At 42.5% G+C, this 23,050-nt stretch overlaps 1 protein-coding gene across 7 annotated transcripts in view; it reads right to left on the bottom strand.

Annotated features, from left to right (window-relative positions):
* PACSIN3 (protein kinase C and casein kinase substrate in neurons 3) overlaps nt 1-17,315 on the bottom strand; it is a 28,227-nt gene extending 10,912 nt beyond the window's left edge. For 2 of the 7 annotated variants that reach the window (XM_081165376.1, XM_081165377.1), the window contains exon 1: nt 16,919-17,315. The gene's annotated coding sequence lies outside the window, so the exon portion shown is untranslated. Of the gene's footprint in view, nt 1-2,152; nt 2,270-16,334; nt 16,357-16,587; nt 16,610-16,918 lie in introns of those variants that run through there. The other 5 variants (XM_081165375.1, XM_081165370.1, XM_081165372.1 and 2 more) reach the window with 5 other exon arrangements.
* Nucleotides 17,316-23,050: the final 5,735 nt, after the last annotated feature.

The raw sequence follows: 23,050 nt of genomic DNA, 5'->3' as shown, positions 1-23,050 counted from the left end.
CAATCCAAGGTGTCACTCTCTAGCAAATATACTGGAAATATGCCAAGTCCTACTGTAAAAAGATATTACCCCAGAGTTTAGAAGTATCAGGGTGGTATGAAAAGGCCCAGTCAGGACAGCTGTACAAAGCAACAGCTCCTCACCAACCGGAAAGAGCCAACACAAACATGGATCTCCTGTCCAGGCAGCACTGGCCCACAGCCCAGCTCTCCCACCTGCCTCAATTAATCTGCCTGACTTCCTCCTCTGGGCATCCTACAGCCAAGATAAAAATGATGCTTATTTATGGTTTTCATAGATGCATCTCATTTTTAAATAAAAACAACACTCACTGAACAATAAATATCCTTTGGACAATCAAAATTCAGCTTCCACATAATTTGAGTCAACAAGTGATTTCTTCTATCTGAAAGGCTAGGAAATGAAGTTTACCCAGCTGGATTTGCTCCGACTGGGCCCCAAGCAATGCTGCAAACTTCTGCAGGCAGAATGTATATTGACTTATGCACAGCACCATGTGGGGATGCTCATACAGGGACCACTTAAGTTATTAAACGCATCAACACAACTGCTGATTCCTTGCGAGCTAAACTAGGGAGAGCCCAGAGTGTAATAATTAAGAAGTCAAGTTACTGTAGGAGTGACCTATGGGGGTCATTTTGTTTTTACTTTAAGAACTTGTTTGGGAAAGGTTAACTCCTCTACAGTGGATTGAGTTTCTCTAACTATAGTAATTATGCCCCTCCAACACCCTCCTCCCTCTCAAATTATAAGCACTTTCTCTCTGTCTGTGAGTTTCTTTTGTTTTTTGAACATACAAACTCTAGGTCCAAGGCTACCATTCTGTAACACCAAAGTCACAAGAAACATAGTCCCGAATCTGCAGCTCAGGGGTTATTTAAATGACTTTAAGATGCCAAATCAAACAAATTAAAGCATCTAGTTCTTCAGTTTCTAGAGTGAAAGCTGAGAATGTTTGTGTTGGGAGGCAAACACAGAACAAGCCAGAATTTAAAAGGGGGGAAATTCCTCATTACTTGAATTATTTGACCTATAGCTTTGAAACATATGGACTGTTGTCATCACATGCCCACACACTCCAGGAAGCCTGGCTATAAATTATCCACCTGTATAGGTTTACTGAAAACAGAACCTCTCCCTGTGCACCACCCTTCAATACGCCCAGGTGGTGCCTGGGCACTTGAGTGGAAGTTTAAGAAAAGTGCAACCGTCTGAAGCTTTTCCACCAACAGGACCACTCGGTGCCTCTGTGGTTGGCAGCAGTACACACCAACAGACAAGCTGCCCACGGGGTATCCAACTTATTGTGACCAGATAAAAGCTAATGTATTTTATTACCCTATGTTACATCCAAACACGCAGCACACCAGCAAGTAGAGGTAATCCTTACGGGACTTGGGGCTCAAAGTCCAATGAGGTTTGTCAACTGGGATAATCTCATGTTCCAGTGTTTCCAAACTGGAGTAAGGGATCCAGCCTGACATGGTTCTACTTGGGACCTGCAGGACCCTCTACCTACTCATTACTTACTTTCTTTTCATACTTCAGGAATATTTTCTCATTCACTCCATTGAAACCACATTACCCACAGTCATTATTATACTATTAATATTAATTATTCTGCAAATAAACAAGAATAAAGCTAGCTTTCAGTAGACCTCTGGGAAAGTGGATTCCAAAACAAGAAACCTTTCCAGGTCCCCGCTGTGTTCTCTATCTTCCCTGCCACCTTGTGTCACAAGAAGACCTGCTTACAATACTAGCCAGGATGTGAGCACAAGTGACTGAGCAACAGCCACCAAGAGCTAATGACAAACTTGGTGGTGAGGAGCAGAGACTGTTCTGTATCAACTTCAATTAGTAATAATCTTAGTTTAGATTTTACAACGTATTATTGAGACTTAATATAATATAATCAAACCAACAAAGGTACATTGCACGCAATACAAATCAGACACCAATAACAAAGAAAACAAAAAGCAAGAAACATATCATCATTCAGTAAAGAAAAAAGCAAAGCAACAGGAAATACCTGTACTGCTTAGATTAAATTTTAAGATTTGCATTGCCGCCACCTGCAGTTAATCCACTGGGCCTTTAAGATGACACATAAAGAAACACTAGTACTCACATTTTTGGAGTGACCCAAAGTTCACTTTGTGGGCTGCAGCTATGGCACAGTAAAGCTTTTAAACACAGTATGCTTTTTGAAGAGGAGCTTGATAAGCTAAGAGCTGTTGCTCTTGTGCTGAACAGCAGCAAGTAAATCCTATGCATGCACACTTGTGCAATGGGTGTTTTTCCTTGTCCAGGGGGCACTCCCTAAGGAAGAGTCACCTGGTTGAGAAAGCAGCCCGGAACGAGCATTTCCCGGCCTCTCCCTTGGAATCTATGCCTATTTCAAATGCCTGATCCAGTTTCAGAGAAGATTTAGCCAAGTGTTCCAGTCCCACAAGTGACACATCTTCCAAGAAGGAGATGAGATTTATTTCCACACCAGAAACCTTGGCAAAACAGCGAGGCAGAGAAGAGTCAACCTAAGGGATTTCAGGACACTCAGCTTCTTAAATCCCCCAGCAGTTAATAACTGCATATGGAACCATATTGGATGTGTCCAATGTAAACAGACCAGTTTGCCAGATCAAAGACTCAACACTCCTCTGTGCTCCTGATAGTCGGTAATATGGGCCCAATATATTTCTGTACCTCAAAAATATGTACTAGACTTTATATGCTTAGCCAGCCCGTCTCCAAAGCTATGACTTCGTAGATGTTTCTCTAACATTAAGCATATAATTTTCTTAGTTTCAGGATACTGTAATTCGTATTGCCAACAGATACCAATTTATTCAGAATGCAGTCCACAGCAGTTCTACAGACAACCATACATTTTATTTTGCCTTCAATCCAAGGGGGGAACAAGATAGATGTTGCTCAATTGAGAAATTAGAGCTCTCCAGCTTCCACCTTTCTTTCATTATCTCTGAAAGTGAACAAATGTGCCACATCTAACGGAAAAGACACCATTAATTCATTAATGCAGAAATAGGTGAGAGAATAAATCCTCAGCTTTCTCTAAGCACCTAAATAGTACCAATTTATAGCATATGTGCTCACAGCTAAATATTTGCTTGTTACCACCCTCATCAGCTGAAGGTGGGGTATTTTTAACTTTAATATGTAATGGTATCACTTCTCCTGACTCATCTCCAGATGAATCAGCTGTATTACAGTACTGCAGTACTTTCAAAGCATTTTGCCATTTGTGTCATTACATTTCTAACCTCAATGTCAACTTACTTATGAAAACCAGATCACTTCCAGCTCAATAAATTTAACCAATCTGCTCCCTCCCGTCTCTATGTTGTAGGAGGAGTGAGTTCATTCCCAAACCATCCCTCCGAGGACAGGATCCATTCATTTCTAGACAAGCCTTGAAGAGCTTGGCTGTCCTGCTTTCCCCCTTTGGCAGCTTACATCAGAGTCAGATTGTTTCCCCAATATTTAAACCTTTCTTGTTATAATGCAGCCTCCCCCAATCTGGTGCCTTCCAGATATTTTTGACTACTGGGCACTGGGTTGGGGAAAAGCTACTGTAGCACAACAAACACAGTGAGGCTTTTCTCTAATTGATAAATTGCAAATGATTCATACATTCTTCAACCTCTTCCTAAAACAACTGAACCAAAGACATAACTGGATAAATAGCAAAAGCTGCATGTATTCCTCATGTTTCCCTTAGAATTCCTGTTATTTGCCATGGCATTCTCATTGATTACAAGTGCTTTTATGAACAATGATGACACAATCTGTGTACTGTGCCCTAGCCAAGGAACAAGAGGAGCCAAGTAGAGCAGAAAAATTGTGCATTAACCAAAAAACAAAACACCAAACCATGGGGCAAAATTTATAATTTTCAACCCATTGCACATGGATATTTCATTTTTAACATATTTACAGACTTAAAATAGTTTGTGGAACTATATTTAATGTGTTTTATTTACACTAGGAATCACTGCAAAAAAAAAGAAAGAAAATATTGGCCACCAAGTCCTATTTACAGTTTGGAAAGTTTGATGACTTGTTTCACTGTGAAGATTCGTGGTTCTTTTCAGTGCAGAGGATTATTATTTTTTAACCTATTTCCGTAATGTAGAAATTGCTCTAGGTTTAGTAGCACTCAATATTTGCTTCAGGCATGTACCCAAGCAAGTTTCCCAGTCAGACTACCAGACAACTCTGTTTATTATTATTAACATACAGAATATACATTTTTACCCTTTAGTTGTGCCCGATGTACTCAGGGAACAACTGAATGTGTTCCAGCACTTCAAAGCACCAGCCAGGTGAACACTGCCTGATATAATACAGTGGTACCTGGGGTTAAGTACTTAATTCATTCCGGAGGTCCATTCTTAACCTGAAACTGTTCTTAATCTGAAGCACCACTTTAGCTAATGGAGCCTCCTGCTGCCGCTGCGCCACCGGAGCACGATTTCTGTTCTCATCTTGAAGCAAAGTTCTTAACCCGAGGTAATATTTCTGGGTTAGCAGAGTCTGTAACCTGAAGCGTTATGTAACCCGAGGTACCACTGTATTTTGGAGGGGGGGGGGACTTCTAAGCTATTATATCAGAACAAAACTCTTTTAAAAAAAACTTTGTGAAGACAAAGATACATTTATTGGGATTCATTAATATGAAGGGCTGTGTAGCTATTACAAAATGGAGCAAAAGGATAGGAAAGGGGGGGTATTTACTCCAACTCCATTTTTCTGTTACTCACTGTAATCAGTTCCTCTGCTTTGATGATGGAGAGATTCATTGTTCACACTTCTGCTGGTATTAACTAGTTTACTCAATTACTTCCTCCAAGAAGAAAATCCAAGACAACATAAAAGTTCAGAGCTGTCCAGAGGTAGAACCCTAGAGACCAACAGCTGTACACCAGCCTATTCTGCAGAATTTAGAGGCCTCTTTGGTTGGGGAGGGGAAAAGGAGTGCAGGGATAGATATGCCTAGGAACAGCAGATGGAAGAGTTGAGTTGGGAGGGCCCACCATCCATGAAAAACCTGAAACTGACAAGGGGACAAATAGAAGATACTTTCACCCCAGTATGGCTCCCCTCTATCACATACACAGCCCAACAAGACAACGACAAGAATCCACCAACAGCATACGAATCAATACGGCTAACCTGATTCAAAAAAACACCTACCCACCCCACTCACACATGAAAACAAAGTTCAACACAGCCAATCACAAACAAGGAACCACACCCTAGGCCAACCCCAACCTCTCTCACCAGCAAAGAAACAAAAGTGAATAGTAAAGAAAACCCGCACAAGCGACTCTGACACAAAACCCATCACACATACATTAAGAAAAATAGAAACACTGCCTCCCAACCCCACTCGCCTTTCCCCCCTCCATTTCCCCCCCTCCTTCTTCCTAATGTAACCCTAATGTCTCAACAGATGAAACTGACCTATGGAAAATGTAACTTGAAAAAAGAGACATTGCGCATACCTTTGTAAACCAAGAAAACTTTAATAATTTTTTTTTAAAAAAAGAAGAAAGAATAGATGTTACGATATTGATTCAAATTTGTTGAAAGTGAAAGTACAGAATGGAGTTTAAAACCTATGAATTTAGATGTGCTCAGACGTGTTACCAGAACGTTTTTATGAGCGTTGATTTACAAAAATTGGCATGATTCATAACAAATAGTTACGAATTTGCTGTGTTTTATTATTTTCCTTAATAAATGGTAAATTATGGAAAACAACAACTTGGTGACGACATTTTCCTCAGCATGGAAAGGAGACCAGATTTAACTGATTTATCAGCTCTCTCAACATTAAACAAAATGTACCATTTAGTCCTCAAATGGAAACAACATTCGAAGGATGGTTAGTGCCAATGGAATGGAAGTAACTACTCTGAAAATCCCAAGTACAGTACTTAGAGCTACATTCTAAAAAGTATAATTATGGCTCTCTTTCAAAGCGTAGCCTCTGTGAGCCTCTGGAGGTGCCCTTCCAACTCACTGTACTTTCCCCCAATTAGGTCCTAAAGCTTTTAACTTTCCAGCTGTGCAACATGGACATCTTTAAAAGACATCTGATGGCAGCCCTATTTAGGGAAGTTTTTAATATTTAATGCTGTATTGTTTTTAACACTCGATTGGAAGCCGCCCAGAGTGGCTGGGGAAACTCAGCCAGATGGGCGGGGTATAAATAATAAATTATTGTTATTATTATTATTATTATTATTATTATTATCATCATCTCTGTATGTTTTATATCTGGATCTTCCTACTGATTGATGAGAAGTTGCCAGTAACAGCTTTTCACTCCTCTGCAGTCTATGCCTCTAACCACGTATGATGCCACTTTCTTCCTTATGATCTGTCCTGGGCTAGAGTGAGATGCCACCAACCAGATCTGCTTAGCCCATGCTTCATATGGGAATTTTGCTTTAGAAAAGCCTTTGCTGACTTCCAAATGTTTCGTGCTTTCCAGCTCCCATCAACCACAGCTGCTTTAAAGGTTTGGCACATCATAAAACCAGAGTCTGATCTAATAATGTTATCTATTTACCCTCTCATGCCGATCAGCAGAACCAAGGGGTTCTGAACCACTTCAAGCTGCATGTGGGATGTGCTTGCCTGACTCTTCCCCCATTTAAAACAAAAACAAAACCAACTTAAAAGTGACCATCTGAGAAAGTTAAGCTAGACAGTTTTTTCCAGACGTGCCAATTTATTTTTTTCACATATTGAAAAAAGACTGTTTGAAGCCATACAACAGCTCACAGAAACAAGATGACATTATAGCACAATTATGTTCCTCGCCACATTGCCAAAGCTTTAATGTTGAGGAATGCAGGATGCAACTGTGTTATTTCCCCCTAACAAGACACTGTTCCAATGTCCCTTTCAAAACAATGGGCATGAGGAACTAACTGTGGTACATCCCTGTTGGAAAAAAGGAAGTTAGCTGGCAATTCTTAAAACTGGTCCACTGCTGGTTTCCACTTGGTTCCAGTAGTAATTGTGCCTGCGTAATGAACACAATACTGTGCAAAATAATGCTTCCTCCTCATTACTTTGTTTTATTACAGATATTTACATTAATTTTTAACAGAAGATAGTGTTATACGAAAAATAGAATCTTGGTGTGGGAAGTATACTCCCTTCTTGGCCATGCAGCTTCTGTCACAATATTCTAGAGCTGCAAAACAAAGTTTGCACTATATGCATTAAATTGTCATGACTGTATTGACATTTTCTAAAAAGCGCTGAGCTCATGGGCTCAAGTGGAAGGATGTTGCTAGCATTAGCCGGGTTTACAACCCAAACCCTTTAGACTGATAGCTGGTTTCTGAGAATGTAATCACCTCCCTATAGGCACATTCCTCAGAATGTTTCTTCACCCAGTTAGTATTGCTGGCAAATTGTTTCTCTCCATACACCCTCGCACACCTTGCCCATTTCTACATGGAGAATCATGATCTCACTCCAGAAGAAGAGCCCTAGTCTGCATTCTGTAAAATTAGAGTCTTTTAATCCCAGGTTTTCTGTTTCAGATACTATCTCTGCAGCCCTCTGTCAGACATATTATAAGTACAGGCGAGACTTATCAAGATGCTTCCAGTTTGGGATCACTAAGTCTGTTCTCCACCACAACTAACTCCATTTAGATGTTGGCAAAAGCACACAGCGAATATACAGAGAGCAATTTCTGTATAAAGTTATACATAGCAGGTCATGTGATTTAGTAGAACCACCCATAGCCTTCAGCAATTGCCTTATCCAGGTGTAGACATCTGCCAAGGACTTCAGCCTAGAAAAACTAGTCATTTGAAGAAATCCTGAGCAGCAAAGAAGAGAACACACACTGATAAAGGGGAAAAGGCTGGGGACAAAAACAGAAATAACTTGAAAACACAGGTGTATGCTTTCCCTTAGATGTTTGCCATGCCACCTTGTACTGCAGATTACTTCCTACTCTTTATCAAGGTACATAGAAAGAACTCCTCCTCTAAGCTCAACAATGCCAATGTTGGGTTGCACTGTTGTTTCGCAGTCCCTACTCCCAAGCACAGGCAGTAAAAAGACAAGCTCACAAGAAGTGTGTGCAACAAAATGGGCAGGAGCATCATAGAAGAAATTAGTTTAGACTTTAAGCAAAGTCCACTTGATAGTTAACCACTTTAAAAAGTTGATCAGGATGAGAGACTAGACAAACTGCATACTATGCATTCCTCTAGAGCTGGTAATTCAACTGTTAAGATTCACCAATAAAACTTTATTTTTTGTAGGATTCCAATTGTAGCCAAACAAGTACACTTAAACCTGAAGCAAAACCTGTTTAAACCAGGATCAATCAATGTTTAATTTTGAAATAGGTCATGGTGGCTACAATGCACATCAAAGCTGACGAAACCACTTCGAAACACCATCTTTATGTCCCTCGGTTTTCATTCAATCTTACCGGGGAGTGGAGAGAGGAAGGAGTGGGCATTGGCAAAAGGCTGTTTGATGCAATGGTTAAAGAAAAAGCAGCTACCATTGGGCTATAAACACTTGTGATTAAACAAAACATTTTCCACTATGGACTTCAGATATACAATATTGGGGGTCTGATATGTCAGGCTCTTCTGCTATAAACAGCTATATAAGTGACTTGTTATGACAGTGGACCTTCTTAAAAATCTAACATTAACCATATGATTGATTATTCAAGTCATGCTTAGGGAAAATCCAAACACACCAGGAACTAAGAAAGAGATGCTCTGAAACCAGAGAACCAATGAGTGTGCAGACATGCCTTAGAACCAGTATCAGACATGCTGAGGCACACACTTTTACACTGTGCAAGGTTAAGAGCATACGCAATGAGCTTGATCTCTAGTCCAATGCTCAGCCCCACTATTAATTCACTGCTTGGCCTTAGTAAGAGCTTCTCTCTCAGCTTCATCTTTCTCACCCGTTTCTAATATGGGAGCAGAGTAATACTGGCCTGCCAGGTTTATTTTGAGGATTACCAAGGTAAACTGCTGGATGGGACAAACACTAAGTGGCCTGAAAAGTAGCAAATCCCATCAATCTCTACAGCCCTAGGTGATACACAACAAATCAGTTAAGGAGTTTAACCCTAGGCCATGGGTAGGCAAACTAAGGCCCAGGGGCCGGATCCGGCCCAATCGCCTTCTAAATCTGGCCTGCAGATCAGCGTGTTTTTACATGAGTAGACTGTGTGCTTTTATTTAAAATGCATCTCTGGGTTATTTGTGGGGCATAGAAATTCGTTCATTTCCCCCCCTCCAAAATATAGTCCAGCCCCCCACAAGGTCTGAGGGACAGTGGACCAGCCCCCTGCTGAAAAAGTTTGCTGACCCCTGCCCTAGGCTTCTTATCTGCTAGAGGGCATCCGAAAACAGAAGACAGATATAGATAGATAGATGATAGACAACCTTTCTTACATTCTCATTTTTGTGTGACCTTAAGATATTTACCAAGCCTATTCCCAGAATGGCTTTTTCAGTCCTTCTTCAGACAGAACTTGTCTTAACTTGTGATAAAGTTAGTTACGTAAAAGGTTACCAAGCGATCAGAGCAGTTCATTTGCATCCTCAAGGCACGTTACAGAAGCAACAGTGAACACTACAACATTGTAAATAAAAAGAAAAACACTTTTTAAGTCAATCCCATATATTTTCTAGTATAGTTCTGATGTCAGTGATTTAAACCTACCCTATGCTAGTCTACTGATATGACAGCTCAGTACTAGCAAGCAGAAACTGGCCCTGTAATTGACTAGAAACTACTGTGTAGGAGGCATTGTGTGGTCAATACTGTGTTCAGCTACCTCTTTTGAAGGCTGTGGATTATGCGAGGCAAGTGCTGACACAGATGACTAGAGAGAGGTGTGGGGAGCTTGCCAGTATTCTGACCTCTCCCTTCTTTACACCACATATAGCAATCCATACCCGTGTAATGTCAGTGTAAAGGTTAGAGAAGGGAAGGCCAACTTCTATAGTCTCAGGAGTCACTATACTCTCCAGATGGTGGGCTGGGGCCCGAAATTTATTTGGCAGGTTAGTCTGAACATTTTATCAGTACAGTCATACCTCGGATTGAAGCAGCTTCAGGATAAGTATTTTCGGGTTGCGCGCTGCGGCGACCCGGAAGTAACGGAGCGTGTTACTTCCAGGTTTCGCCGCTCACGAATGTGCAGACGGTCAAAATGACATCACGCGCATGCGCAGAAGCAGCAAATCGCGACCCGCGCAGGTTGCATTCGCTTCTGGATGTGAACAGGGCTCCGGAACGGATCCTGCTCGCATCCAGAGGTACCACTGCATTCAGGTCCTGCAACATAGTTGGCATCATCTAACAGTAAGGGCTCCAAAGTCATAGCGCACATGGCCGAGAACTGCATCTCTCTTTAGCTTTTGTATTTATAGCAGTATGACATCTTGCAACTTTTGAAAACTGTTTCCTTTTCAAAAGGAAAACTTTAGAAAATATGTTATTATTATCATGATTGAAACTTAATAGGGGCCTGAAAAAAAGTTAATTTCAGGACTGGAGGTCACTCACAGGTCACCAGCTGGCCATCCTTGTTTTACAGCAGCGATGGGGAACCTGTGGCCCACAGCTCCCACCAGCCAGCATGGCCCATGGTCAGGCATGTTGGGGGATGGAGTCCAATATCATCAGGAGGACCACAGAGTGCTCATCTTGGTTTTAAAGGAAGCACAGCCACTTGAGAAGCAAACTTCTCAACCGTATAAGCAACAAGCATATCTGTTCCAGTTCAGTCTAAATTTGAAATTCTTTATTTTCTGTCCCCCAAAAAGAAATTAAAAGTATTTCACAGAATATCCAGTCTCAGGATCTGGAATCCCGCAATACAGCATCTCAATAATACCTTTCTTTGGAAAACAGAATAGGTTTTTTAACTGATAATCTACGAAGCTCAACCCATACAACGTATAACTGAGAATGCAGTTTAAGAATCAAACAGAAGAATGAAAATCCTGTATAGCTTCACTAGTCACCTCATTCAACTCAACATTTTGCTCTTGAATGAAGCAGCTACCATGTCTAGTTATTTATACCATTGTAAATATACCTACAGAAAGTTGTTACAGATTTTCAAACATTAAAGGTTAGCAGCAGGCAATAAGAACATCAGTATGAGCAATTCAACTGAGTTCCATAGGACAGACCACTGTTTTTAGCTTTCCCATATAGTTATAGCAAGGCCTTCACCTTTAAGGTAGATTTTACTGAAGCCTCTATAAAGCTTTGTAAACAAAGTAGTAGCTGCTGCCCTAAGACATCTTTGCTGTTCTGTATGGTTCCCAATAGCTGACTTTGTACTTCAGCTTTTACCCTACTTTTACCCTACATATCCATCTCAACAGAAGACATATACTAATACTGTACTATCATATTATGTTGCTAACATATTAATGCCAGATCCTGGTCAGAAAGAGCTTGAGTTTTCTTGCCTTCCAACATCCATCTCTGTCTAAATGCAGAAATGTTTTTGTTATGCAGGAAGAATATTGTGTTGTATGAACAAACTCAGCATGGAGAATACTAGGCAGGCTACCTCTAGAGTTCATCAGGAAGTTGGAAGTAATGCAATTAGTGCCTTGGGCATGTTTAGTTCAAGTCTAGAAGAATGTTGTTTTAATGACAGGCAGCACCGATCAGTTCAGTTTTATTTAAAGCACCCAAAAGTTTTTTTTAATGGAAAAAAAGTCACAGCAGATTTGCAGAATGAGGCTAGCGCCTTGGTTCATCTAACACTACATGTTTAGCCTGGAGCATCTGAGGTACAATTCACAAGCGAAGCAGCACCCCACAAATGGACCATAATCCCCAGCTATCCTGTTAAAAAATAAAGCACTTGTTTAGTCAGGTTTGCTCCCATATTACAGTGTTTGCAAGCAATGAATGAAATAACAATGACTGATATTCAAAGAAGCAGAGCTACTCAGTTCAACAAAGAGAAGTCTGGAGAAGGAACTTCCTTTTTTGGTCTTTTCTGGTGGAGAAGTGACTGCTGTCCCACATTATTATCATTCAGGATTTTTGTGTGGCTGTGAACGGGCACTAATATGTCTACTAAAAACAAAAATGTAGCAATAGAGTTCATGATCTTTCAACTCTTACCTCATACCAAAGAAAAGTGATCCCACAAGTTTGCAATGTGTTGTGGGAAAAGAGTATCATTATTATACCTATATAATAATGTGGAAATATGGCTGAGAGAGCATGGGCTACGCTAGCTTGCCAAATGTGTCCCTGTAGAATAGTCCAGTGTCATCACCCTACCATGCTGAATCTGTGGGATTTTTTTTGTAGGCAGTAGTGGCCAGGATTTGATTGATTTCATTTATTATTTTTCTATGCCACATTTCATTCAAATGAATTGCAAAGGGGCTTACAAATGATAAATAACACTAACAAAATAAAACAATAGAGCATCACAAATACAGCACAAATCATATAAAATAATTGGGTGGCAGTAAGGCAGAGAACCACCCTCCTATCACTAGCATTCCAACAGCTTCCCTGGGCAGCTTCCCTTGCCCATTTTCCCTCCTCACCCACTGAAGCCAAAAGCCACCATTCCAAATGGGCAATAGAGCATTCCATTCAGCAGGAATGGATAAGGTAAGCTTATCTTCTCCAGCGAGAAAAAGTCTTTTAGGAAAGGAGTTCAGTAGCGAGAGGAGGAATGCCATAAGGATACACGTTTACAATGCTAAAGCAGAACAGATTTACAATATTGTACTTCAACAGGATAGATTAGTCACAGTTTCCTTCAAATATATTAATCAGTACAGGCCACACATACGTTTCTCACTATTGACACACAGATCAAGCAGTTGATTACTTTCGTACTTGGATACCCAGTGCACAAAGTATGTGCACAGCATAAGCTATGAAATGCACACAAATACACAATATGGCACTTTGGTCTAGAAGATGTCCCAGTTGTGGGATGACAACCCCCCACAAGGGGCATATTGCAGCATCAGGAAGCTCCTTGTTGGGGGTCACCTCTCTTTACATAGGGTGTTTTTGGGGTAGGTGTTTTTCCTCCTCCTACATTACTATTCTGTGCTGTTGTTTTGTTCACTTTGTCATTGGCTAGTTTGTTCTGGTTTGAATATATATTTGTCCCTGTTTTAATTGTGTTATTTTTGTAACTCACCCTGGGACCATTCAGTGAAGAGCAGGGCACAAATAATAAACAAATACATGCATAGTAACTTGCAAAAAATAATGCCTCTTTATCTTAAACCTTGTGAACTCATCACTACACATATATGCTCCATTCCTAAATGCCGCTATACATGTTATGACTTCTTTTTGAGCTTCTAGGGCTTCCATGGTCTCCCAGGTCAGGAACTGACCCATTTGCTATACAAGGCAATGAAACGTGCCCTCCGCCAGGATGTTTTTCTTCAGCTAATCAAACTATGTTTCAAGCTGGCATATGAAGATAAAGGAATTCAACCCTTATTTCAATTAAACTTGGTAAATGGGCCTAAAATGTTAGGTCCCCTGACAGGAGGGCAAGAGGAGAGATCTGCTATAGGATGGCGTATTCAGCCTGCTTTAAAGATTTACAGATCTGCTGGGGTGATGCTAAGTGATAAATCCAGTGGTTGGCGTCTGTTTGAGCACGAGGCCCCAAACATGCAAAGTTTTAAGATATCAGTTACTTGATTACATATGCTAACAGTGCAAAGAAGCACCAAAGACTGACCTAGAACTGAGTATCACAGTTTATCATGCCAAAAGCTACCTTGTACCTCTGGAAATAGCCTAGTATAGTTGTCTCATTTTCCCTTATTCCAGTTGTTTCCAGGGTGAGTTTATGACATCAATTTATATCGAACAAGTATTGCAGTTAAGGTGTAAGGAACAGAGACAAACTACTAGTTAACTTTGCAGTGTCCTACAATCCACAAAGTTTTTGCGCCTATTCTAGTTTCCCCCATACACCGGGTTTAGGGCAAGCAGCAACATGGTTCTGCAGAGAGTAAAAGTCAGGCTGGTGGAAACAGAGGAGCAATCTTATACCTCACAGTACCTGGGGTCCTACACAGTACCTGGGGTCTGGTTTGAGAAGAAGCAAGGCTCATGTGTTTGGCATGCTGAAGGGATTATTTTGTATGAAGAAGACTATTTCAAAAAATAAAATAGCCAAAACTGATGGCAGACTGATGGCAGACAGACAGTTATGGTACATTTCACACATTTCTACTTCCTAACTGGTGACTATGTGTGTCAACTTAAGCAGCCCTTAAGTTTCTTCAACAGCCAGAACTGTCAGAAGACCCAGAGGCAAAACAAACCTCCCCTGAGCCACAATGCATCTAACTCTGTAATGCAGTAGCAGAAATGCCATTCTTGCTCCACCTAGCAATCGGCTCACACCTAGAAACAGTTCTATCCAGCATTTGTTTAACGCTCTGCTTCATAATTGCAAATCCTCTTAATGTTATTCAAGGTAAAGTTTAGTGGAATGAACATACGCCTTTTAAAGCAAGGTTTTAACTCTTTAATACTATGGGAGGCATTTGAGAGTTATATTATTAACCATCGGTAAAAACCTCACACATTTCCATGCAAATAGGTTCATGGCTGACTTTACTGTCCCTGGTATTTGTGATTTTTGGAAGCCATCTGCTGTATGAGAAATCCAGAAGGGCACATTTGAAGCTGCATGTGGCTATCTCCCTCCTCCTTTTGACCAGCCCTTCAAATAAATAGATTGTGTTAAGTGCAACAAGTAGGGAAAATTTAGCTGGCACAGAAAGCTGTTATACTGGTTCACAGTTTGTACAGCTTGCAAAGCTCCTCTGACATTTCCTTTGAGGAGCTTCTGACCTCTTCCATGACCAAGAAAGGACAAACCACAGATGGTCTTTTCTCTCTTGCTACAACAGAAATCCAGTATTAAGTTCCCTGTACAAGAATATCAGCACAGCATATTAGCTTCTTTCCTTCATGGACAGAGTTACCCAAAATAAAAATAAAAATATCTGTGGAGCCAGGTAACAAGATCACACAGGTTCAGAGAGCAACCCCTGGTGTCTGCATGTCCATACCTAAGTCGTCAACAAAATGCCACTCAACCGTACAGAGATAATATCCTCAGCATCTACAAGGGGACCTTCCCTTCCACTTTTTCCTCTCAGCACAAAACTGCAGTAATACTGCAGCTGTTTGCATCTCACCTTCTGCTGGCAAGGCTTGCTACTTCCATTTTAATTCTGTAGTGTACAAGCTATGCAGCTTGAAACTGTCCCACCCCTTCTTTCCAGTCGGAATTCCCAAAGCTTTAAATACTAAATTAATTTAAAAATCCAATCTATATATTACAAACAACTAAATTTTAGACTACAGTATAAGCTAGCCAATAATATAATATAAATGGCTCTACTCAGAGTATGACTTAGTTTGATATCACCAATTAATGAACTATTTTTAGATTGTGTGACTATTTGACTGATTATTTGATTGTTGTTAGCCGCCCTGAGCCCGGCTTCGGCTGGGGAGGGCGGGATATAAATAAAATTTATTATTATTATTATTATTATTATTATTATTATTATTATGTAGTATACTCTTATTTGGCACCCCACCTTTTAAACAAATCAAATTCCGATCGGCCCAGAACTGTAATATTCAGTCATCTCCTGCAGGAGGAAATTTCATTTTGGTGGCTAAGCAGAAGCGTTTTTACCCAGCCCTTCAAACATCAAGTTGTAGATGGTGGAGGGGGGAATGATAAGTGTGGAGGAAGGGATCCTAGTGGCTTTTACTCTCTTTGGCAGCCCCTCTTGCTAAACTCCCCTACAAGGCCCGTGGCTTCCAGTTTCATTGTGGGAAGCACTCGCACCAGATCCTCCTTCACAAAGGAGCTCTGTCATCTTATCTCCCGCGCCCGAGCCCAGTTCCGCACCAATCAGACGAGGGTGCTCCCTAGCAGAGGGGTTCCCACCCGAAAGTTATCGGCCTTAGCGATGACAGGAAAGGGGGTGGGGAGGAGGGAGAGGACCACAAGTATGAAACAAACCTGTTCAGAACGCTGCCAAATCCTTAGTTCCTAATGTTTAAAACTGAAAAAGTTGGCGAGCGCGTCTGTCCCTCCCACCCGTTATAAGAAACCCATGCCTCCCCGCCCCCCATTCCCACTCTCCTTCACCGGAGAGATCTTGGAAGTGGGTGCGGCGGCGGCAGTTTTGCCCCGGACAGGGGCTACGACCTACCTGCCCCCGCGCAATCCAGCGGAAAGAATGTCCGCAGAGAGCAACGTGGGAGACCCGGAGCGCGCTCGCGCCCCGCCGCCTCCGCACGCGCAGCAGCCCTGACTAGGGGAGAGGAGGAGGAGGGGAGCGAGGACGACGACGGTGGAAAGAGGGCGAGAGCAGCCCCGGGCGCCCGCCAGCCGTCCTGAGAGGAAAATAAAGACGACTCAGTTATCCTCCCCCCCCCCTCCCTCGAGAGTCGCTGCTGCGTTACCTTCTCGAAGCTGCCGCAGCTGCTGCCTCGAAGAGGACAATCGCTCTCTGTCTGGCGAGGCGAAAGGGCTCGGAGCGCCTTTTCCACGACGCAGAGCAGGAGGTCGAGCGCAGCAAAAAAGGGAACAGGGATCCTGTGGCTCCTTGCTCGGGAACAGCTCCAAGAAAGGAACTTACCACCTCGGTCCCACCCTCCCAAAACGGGGGGGGGGGGCCAAAAAGAATCTCCCTTTCTTTTCCCTGCTAGAAGAATGGGCTCTTGTTGGAGACGCTGCTAGTAGTCCAGCCCCCGAGCAGAGCCCGCAGGGAGAGGAGGTTACTAGGAGACTTACCTCTCCAAGTTGCTGCTCCGGAGACTCCCGCTCGGAGAGGAGTCCTGGGGCTCGCCGGGATCAACCAGCGAAGCGTCCGAGGGGGGAAAGGCTGGGCACGTTCCTCGCCAAGCCCACCCTGCCTGGATCAATCCGCCTCTCGCTCCTCTCCCGCGGCGCAAACTCTCGCTCTCGTTCGCTCCGTCGCCCCTCCCCCTATTTCAAGCGGCCGGACGGACAGCGAAGCGTTTGGGGAGGGGGGAGGCCGGCCCGCCTCCCGGGCGGTAGGCGGACCCACGCAGCCCCCCGGAGACCTCCGAAGGGGAGCGCGGCGCGACTCCCGCGCAAAGAGGCCTGGGCTGCGGGCGGGCGAGCGAGGAGCGCGAGCTCGCTGGGCAAGAAAAAGAAGGCTCCCTCCACCCTCCTGCCTCGGGCCGAGAGGGAGGGAGCTTCTGATCCAATTATCCCGCTGTCGTCGTGGGGATGAAGGGAGGCCCTGCCCAGCAGCAACAGGAGAGGCTGAGCTGGCCGCATTTAAAGCGGCGGGGTGGGGGAATGGGGTGGTGATATTCGCATAACCGCAGCCGGGGCTCAGCTTCCGAAGGAGCCGGGTTTCAGTCGGGACAGGCGAGGGAAAGTGGGAGCGCCTCTGCACATGTGGAGAGTGCGTGACTCCGGCGCAGCCCTCACGCGAGCAGGGATTCCAACCTTCCAACCGGTGCGGTTTGCAGGCCCTGTCGCTCCTCTTTCCTTTTAAGCCGCTGAGCACAGTTCAGGCTGAAGCAACAAGCAGGCACCGAGGAGGCTCCGGGGATATCGAGGCGGAGGGTTTTCTGCCATGGGGCAAAAAGGGAACAGACAGCTGCACTCGCAAAGCCTGTCGAAGGGCTGTAGGGCTCTTTCCTGCCAAAAGAGGAGAAAGCAGTGATTCACCCGGGCGTCCTCCTTCCCAGATTGCTTTTTAGTGGTTTGCTGGGCTCGGCACTGCAGTGAGGAAACTCCTTGACAAGGCTGCTGGCGCTGCGCTCTTGGAACAGCCAACTCACCTTTTCTGCTGCCCCACTTCTCCCTTGGGCACAAACAGCCAGTTTGTTGGCTTCCAGGAACAGAGCACTGAGATGTTTGTCTGAAGAGAAACCAGAAGTCTTAAATAGGAAGCTGCCATTAGCCTTTCTACCCCAATGCTGTTTACACAGACTGGCAGCAGCTCTCTGGGGTTTCCAGCTGGGATCTTCCCTCACCTTCATCTTTTGCATGTGCTCTTATCACTGAGCTACAGCCCTTCCCCACTCACCCTTTCTGAAGGCCATGGTGTCTTCCTATGCTTAAAAAGATGCCTTATTGACGGTGCTTTTTTAAAAAAAAATGTTTAGGGGTACTCTTATTTTCTTACTTATATTGAAATACTGCCCCTCAATGAGGCCAAACCTAGATTCACAAAATATTTAGGGGTATGTGTACCCCTGCATACCCCCCAGGAAAAAAGCACTGCTTATTGATGCAGTAAAAGACATGTTCTTATTGCCAGGTTTCTCCTTTCCCTCATCCCCTAATTTGGTTCCGGGTTTTTTGTTTTGTTTTTAAACAACCCTTTTTCTCTTCCTCTTCTCTCATTTTAACACTCCACCTCCAGTTTTCAGTTCCTACCTTTTACAGCTCTTTGGGATCCTTGAAAAGTGGAGCTGCGTTCTCCACCTCCCTTAAACCAGTTTAGCTATGACTCAACATTTGAGACAAGGTTTTGCATTACATGCATGGGAACATTTTCCTTTTCCAGTCTACTTTCTGTTTATGCTAGCCCTAACAATCTAGAGCTTCCGTTATTGCAGAGGGTATAGGTTTGGATTTATTACTATTGTTTTGTTAGGTGGAAGAAGGCTACTGCCCACATAGAGTCTCAGTTTCTAAAATAAAACTTGCCAGAACTAATTTCTATCTGGAGCTTACACCCTGGACAATTTTTTCCTAATCACATATGGGTGAGAACCATTGGTTGGTTACATGGTGATAAGCGAAAAGACTTTGCACACACGTTGCATCAGGAAAACAAGCCGCTGAACATTGATGGCAACTGGAACTTCCCTGCTGTATGTTATAGGTATTACACATTTTGGAACATAGATGCTAAGTTTTCAGAATGGAAAAATACAACTTCAGTCATGTATCCCAGTCCTAAACATGATTACTCTGAAACAAATTCTATTGAACTCAGTAGGATGTAATCCTAAATGCATATCACTGTCACCTAAAATGTAACTTGTGCAGCAGCCTTTAAAGTCACCACACTTAGTTTATGTTGCTCCATCTGTTCCAGAAAAACAAAAAATAATAACTCAGACTCCAGATAACTGACTCAGACAAAGGCTAGTGGCCCCCATTAAGGTATCTCTCTGTTTAGATCTCATTAAAATACCTCATTACAGTCGTACCTCCGCTCCCGAACAATCGAAAACCTGAAGTGAGTGTTCCGGTTTTCTAATGTTCTTTCAGAAGCTGAACATCCAACAGGGTTTCTGCAACTTCCAATTGGTTGCATGAGCTTCCTGCAACCATTCGGAAGCCGCACTTTGGAAGTCGAATGTTTCAGAAGTTGAACGGACTTTGGGAGCAGATTCTTTTCGACTTCCGAGGTACAACTGGAATCTGATCAAGATTAGGTCTCAGACTTGTAGTCCATACTCTTGAGTAAACCACATATTTAAAAACATTAATTTCAGCCTTGCTCTGGAGCAGGAGTGGTAACCTTTGACCCTCCAGCTCTTTCCGAACTAGAATTCTCATTGGCCCTAGCAAGCATGGCCAGGGATGATGGAAATTGATAAAAATCCTTTGTCTTTTAAACCCCCTAAAACTAAATTCTGTTGATCTCTCACAATAGTCCATGCAGTATGCTGACAGTAGTGGATTTTTTACCTTCATTTCCTTGGAAAGAGATTCTGCTGTGACAGACTTATATGCAAACCTTGTCCTTATAATTACTTTGACAACACTATTACAGGACCTAATAATGCCACCCACAACATGCAGGGTTCATTCACATGATCATCTTCCAATGTGATTTACTGCATCACCAGCCAGTGATGCCCTTGGGCATTCAACATAGGACAAACAGGCCAGTCTCTTATGTAGCCATGGAACAAATGAAGTTCAAAGGGAGACTTGCTGAATTACAATAGATCAAGAATTTCAATGCTATCACTTGTGGATTGAGCCAAGCCAAAGGATTTTTAGCACATTATATGTATTAATTGGCTTACCAATGCTAGGATGTCTGTGCCATCAAGAATTGTTTTGTGAATTATTGCTGTTAAGTATGTAATTTTCAATGTCTGTACTTTTCTGCATTTCATTTCCCTCTGCCCTCACTTTTTACAATACCCTCCCCCCCAAAAGAGTGTATATATACTTACAACTCAGAATAAAACTTCATGCATATGATGAAAATGGACTGTAGTGCACAAAGGTTTACGTCATAAGAAATGTGTTTGTCTTTAAGGTGCCAGAAGACACTTCACTGGTTTTTCCACAAAAGACAGATAACATGGCCAGGTATCTGGGTGTTGTTGTTGTTGTTTTTGTTCTTTTCCAAACACATAACTCTCTTAATATTTAATGAGTCAGTTCAATTTTTCATCTTTCATAAATATTTACACTGAATCCTGAAGTTGAAATAAGGACACTTGAAATGGAACATACAGGGCGAGTCTTTTAAAAGAGGCCCCATGGAACATGTGTACTCTGTATCCATGGGGCCTCTTTTAAAGGACTCACCCTGTACAACAAAATGTTGCCTTGTATCTGCAGACTGACAGGAATGCTTCCATCCTTCCAGCCACTGCTGGAAGAGAAGACGTGTAATGCTGTTCAGAGCTTGCAGGAAGGGACAGAGAAAAAAAGAGAAAAGTCTTAAGATGCTATTCCCCCCCCCCCCAACCTGCCTGCCTGAAACCTTTTCCCATGCTATTTATAATGCTCAAAGGTCTCAGGTTCAGCACTGACATCCAGCTCTGAACCTAAACACATTATTGATACATAAAGGTAAAGCTTCCAAAGAGTGTGAAAAGAAAATATTTCTTCCTTCCTGAAACTTCCCATACAGAGTGTGGGTGGGCAGCTTTGAACTCCATGGAACACAGCCTCAGCTTCCTAATTCCTCTCTCCAGGATACTGTGCATCAGGACCAGGGCACATGCAGCTCTACAGATGCTGGACTCCATCTTAATAATAATCCCTAACAATTGGTCATGCTAGCTGGGACTGATAGGAGTTCCAACAATGTATAGAAGATCTCAGGCCAAATAAGTCTTCTTGGTCAATTTCCCTTCTCCCCAGTACCAAACTGACACCCTCAACAGTTGTTCTCAGTATTTTGTAAGGCCTAGGAACAGATTAGCACAGGTCCTTATCAGCCTGCTTGGTTATTTATTTATTTACACGCTGTTATACTTCCGCATAGCTGGGCGAGTTTGCTTTGGATGTAGGATCCACTATCTTCTCTGTGGGTGGCATCCATTTGCTTCAAAACCGATAAAAACAGGGCCACCCAGGTTCAGCGCACCAGGTCTTTCGTTATATGTTTCCACTTTATTATACTCCGCTTTTCCTCCAAGCATCTCAGAGTGGCTTACACAGGATTCCCAGGTGGTTTCCCATCAAAGTACTGCTCAGAGCAAGATCCTTCCCCCTTCAGTACAGCTGCTCAGCTGTAATATTCTGTCTACAGACAATTGTCTATATTAAAATCCATCTTAAAAAAACCAAACCCACAACCACTTTGGGAGTTAGCAGAGATGTGCCAAGTGTGCTTACTCAGAAAGGTTAGTTCCTGGTCTTCTGGTATGCAAAACCGAGGCAATGGTTGTGTTGAATTACAAGGAAGGGTGGCAACCGTTGGGATTCATGGAACAAGGGAGGCAGTGGCCAACTAAGGTGTGTTGCAGACACCGATGATCAGCTAATTGTTGGCACAGGGGAAATCCCTTCCTAGCACATAGGCCCCCTCCCTGCTGAACCTCTGGTGCCTACTCCAGACTTTTTTTTTTAATCCCAGCATGCATTTTAAATTTATTATAGTTTCAGATTATTTGTATTGCTTCTCTTTTATTTCTGTAAACTGCTTAGAGGCTATTGCAGTTAAGTGGTATGTCAATTATTAAAATAAATAAATGGATGGATGGATGAAATAGACCTGTGCACAGGGCTTCCCCACTCTCACCCACCAGCTGGTGGTTGGCAACAGACAAATGTTGTGCACACTTCACAGGCAAAGTGACATCTAGTGATTGTTAGACAGATGGATCCACCTGTCAAACTTGGCCCATGGGGGAGGGGCAAGGGGAGATGGCCTGCTGGCCACATCCAGACCCCTGTTCTAATGCTACATCCACTTGTGGCATTTTTTTTAACATAATTATAAGGCTGCAGTTCTGTGCGCATTCACTTGGAAGTAAGTCTCATTGAACAAAGTGAGACTTCTTTTTCAATATGATCTTTATTGTATTTTTTAATATAAAATAAAAAGGAACAATACAAATATTAGAAAGTATGAAAAAATACTGTTGTCTAAAGAAAATAAAGCAATGAGACTTCTGGGTAAGTGTGCATCAGCTTAAGTTTGAAGAAACATACAGTTTTATGCTTTCAAATATGAAGCAAATGCAAATTAGTATGACAAAAATCCCAATTAGTCCATGGCAAAGTATTCCCTTTAGCTGTTGATTTATATATCCTTCTCAAGCCGGTGAAGTAACTGATGTCTCAGGGTTTATGAATAGGATGTAAAAGGAAACATCTATATATTTTTTGACAATTTGCATTTACTGAATAACCATTGACAATGGATGGGAATCCATAGGTCTCTGAAAAGAAGACAATGAGAGCAATGAATAATCCAGAACAGCAGCATAGACTATTCCAGAAAAAGTAGCTTGTAAACTGCATCCAATATGTGCCTTTTAATTTACTCAAATGAGGTTTGACTGTGGATACAATTAGAGCTGAAATAATGAATTGATTAATTTGGCTTTTTAATCAATTGCAGCATCAATAATAGATTAAAACATGCCTGATGCAATTTGCATTTGATTGTTCTTTCCCTCTCTCATTTGGCAGCTCTTGATTGCTCTTTCCTTCCTGGCAGAGTATTGCCATTTG

The sequence above is a fragment of the Podarcis bocagei genome (assembly GCF_964188305.1).
Source record: "Podarcis bocagei genome assembly, chromosome: 1".
NCBI classification, from domain to species: Eukaryota; Metazoa; Chordata; class Lepidosauria; order Squamata; family Lacertidae; genus Podarcis; species Podarcis bocagei.
This window is presented reverse-complemented; position numbering and strand designations above follow the sequence as displayed.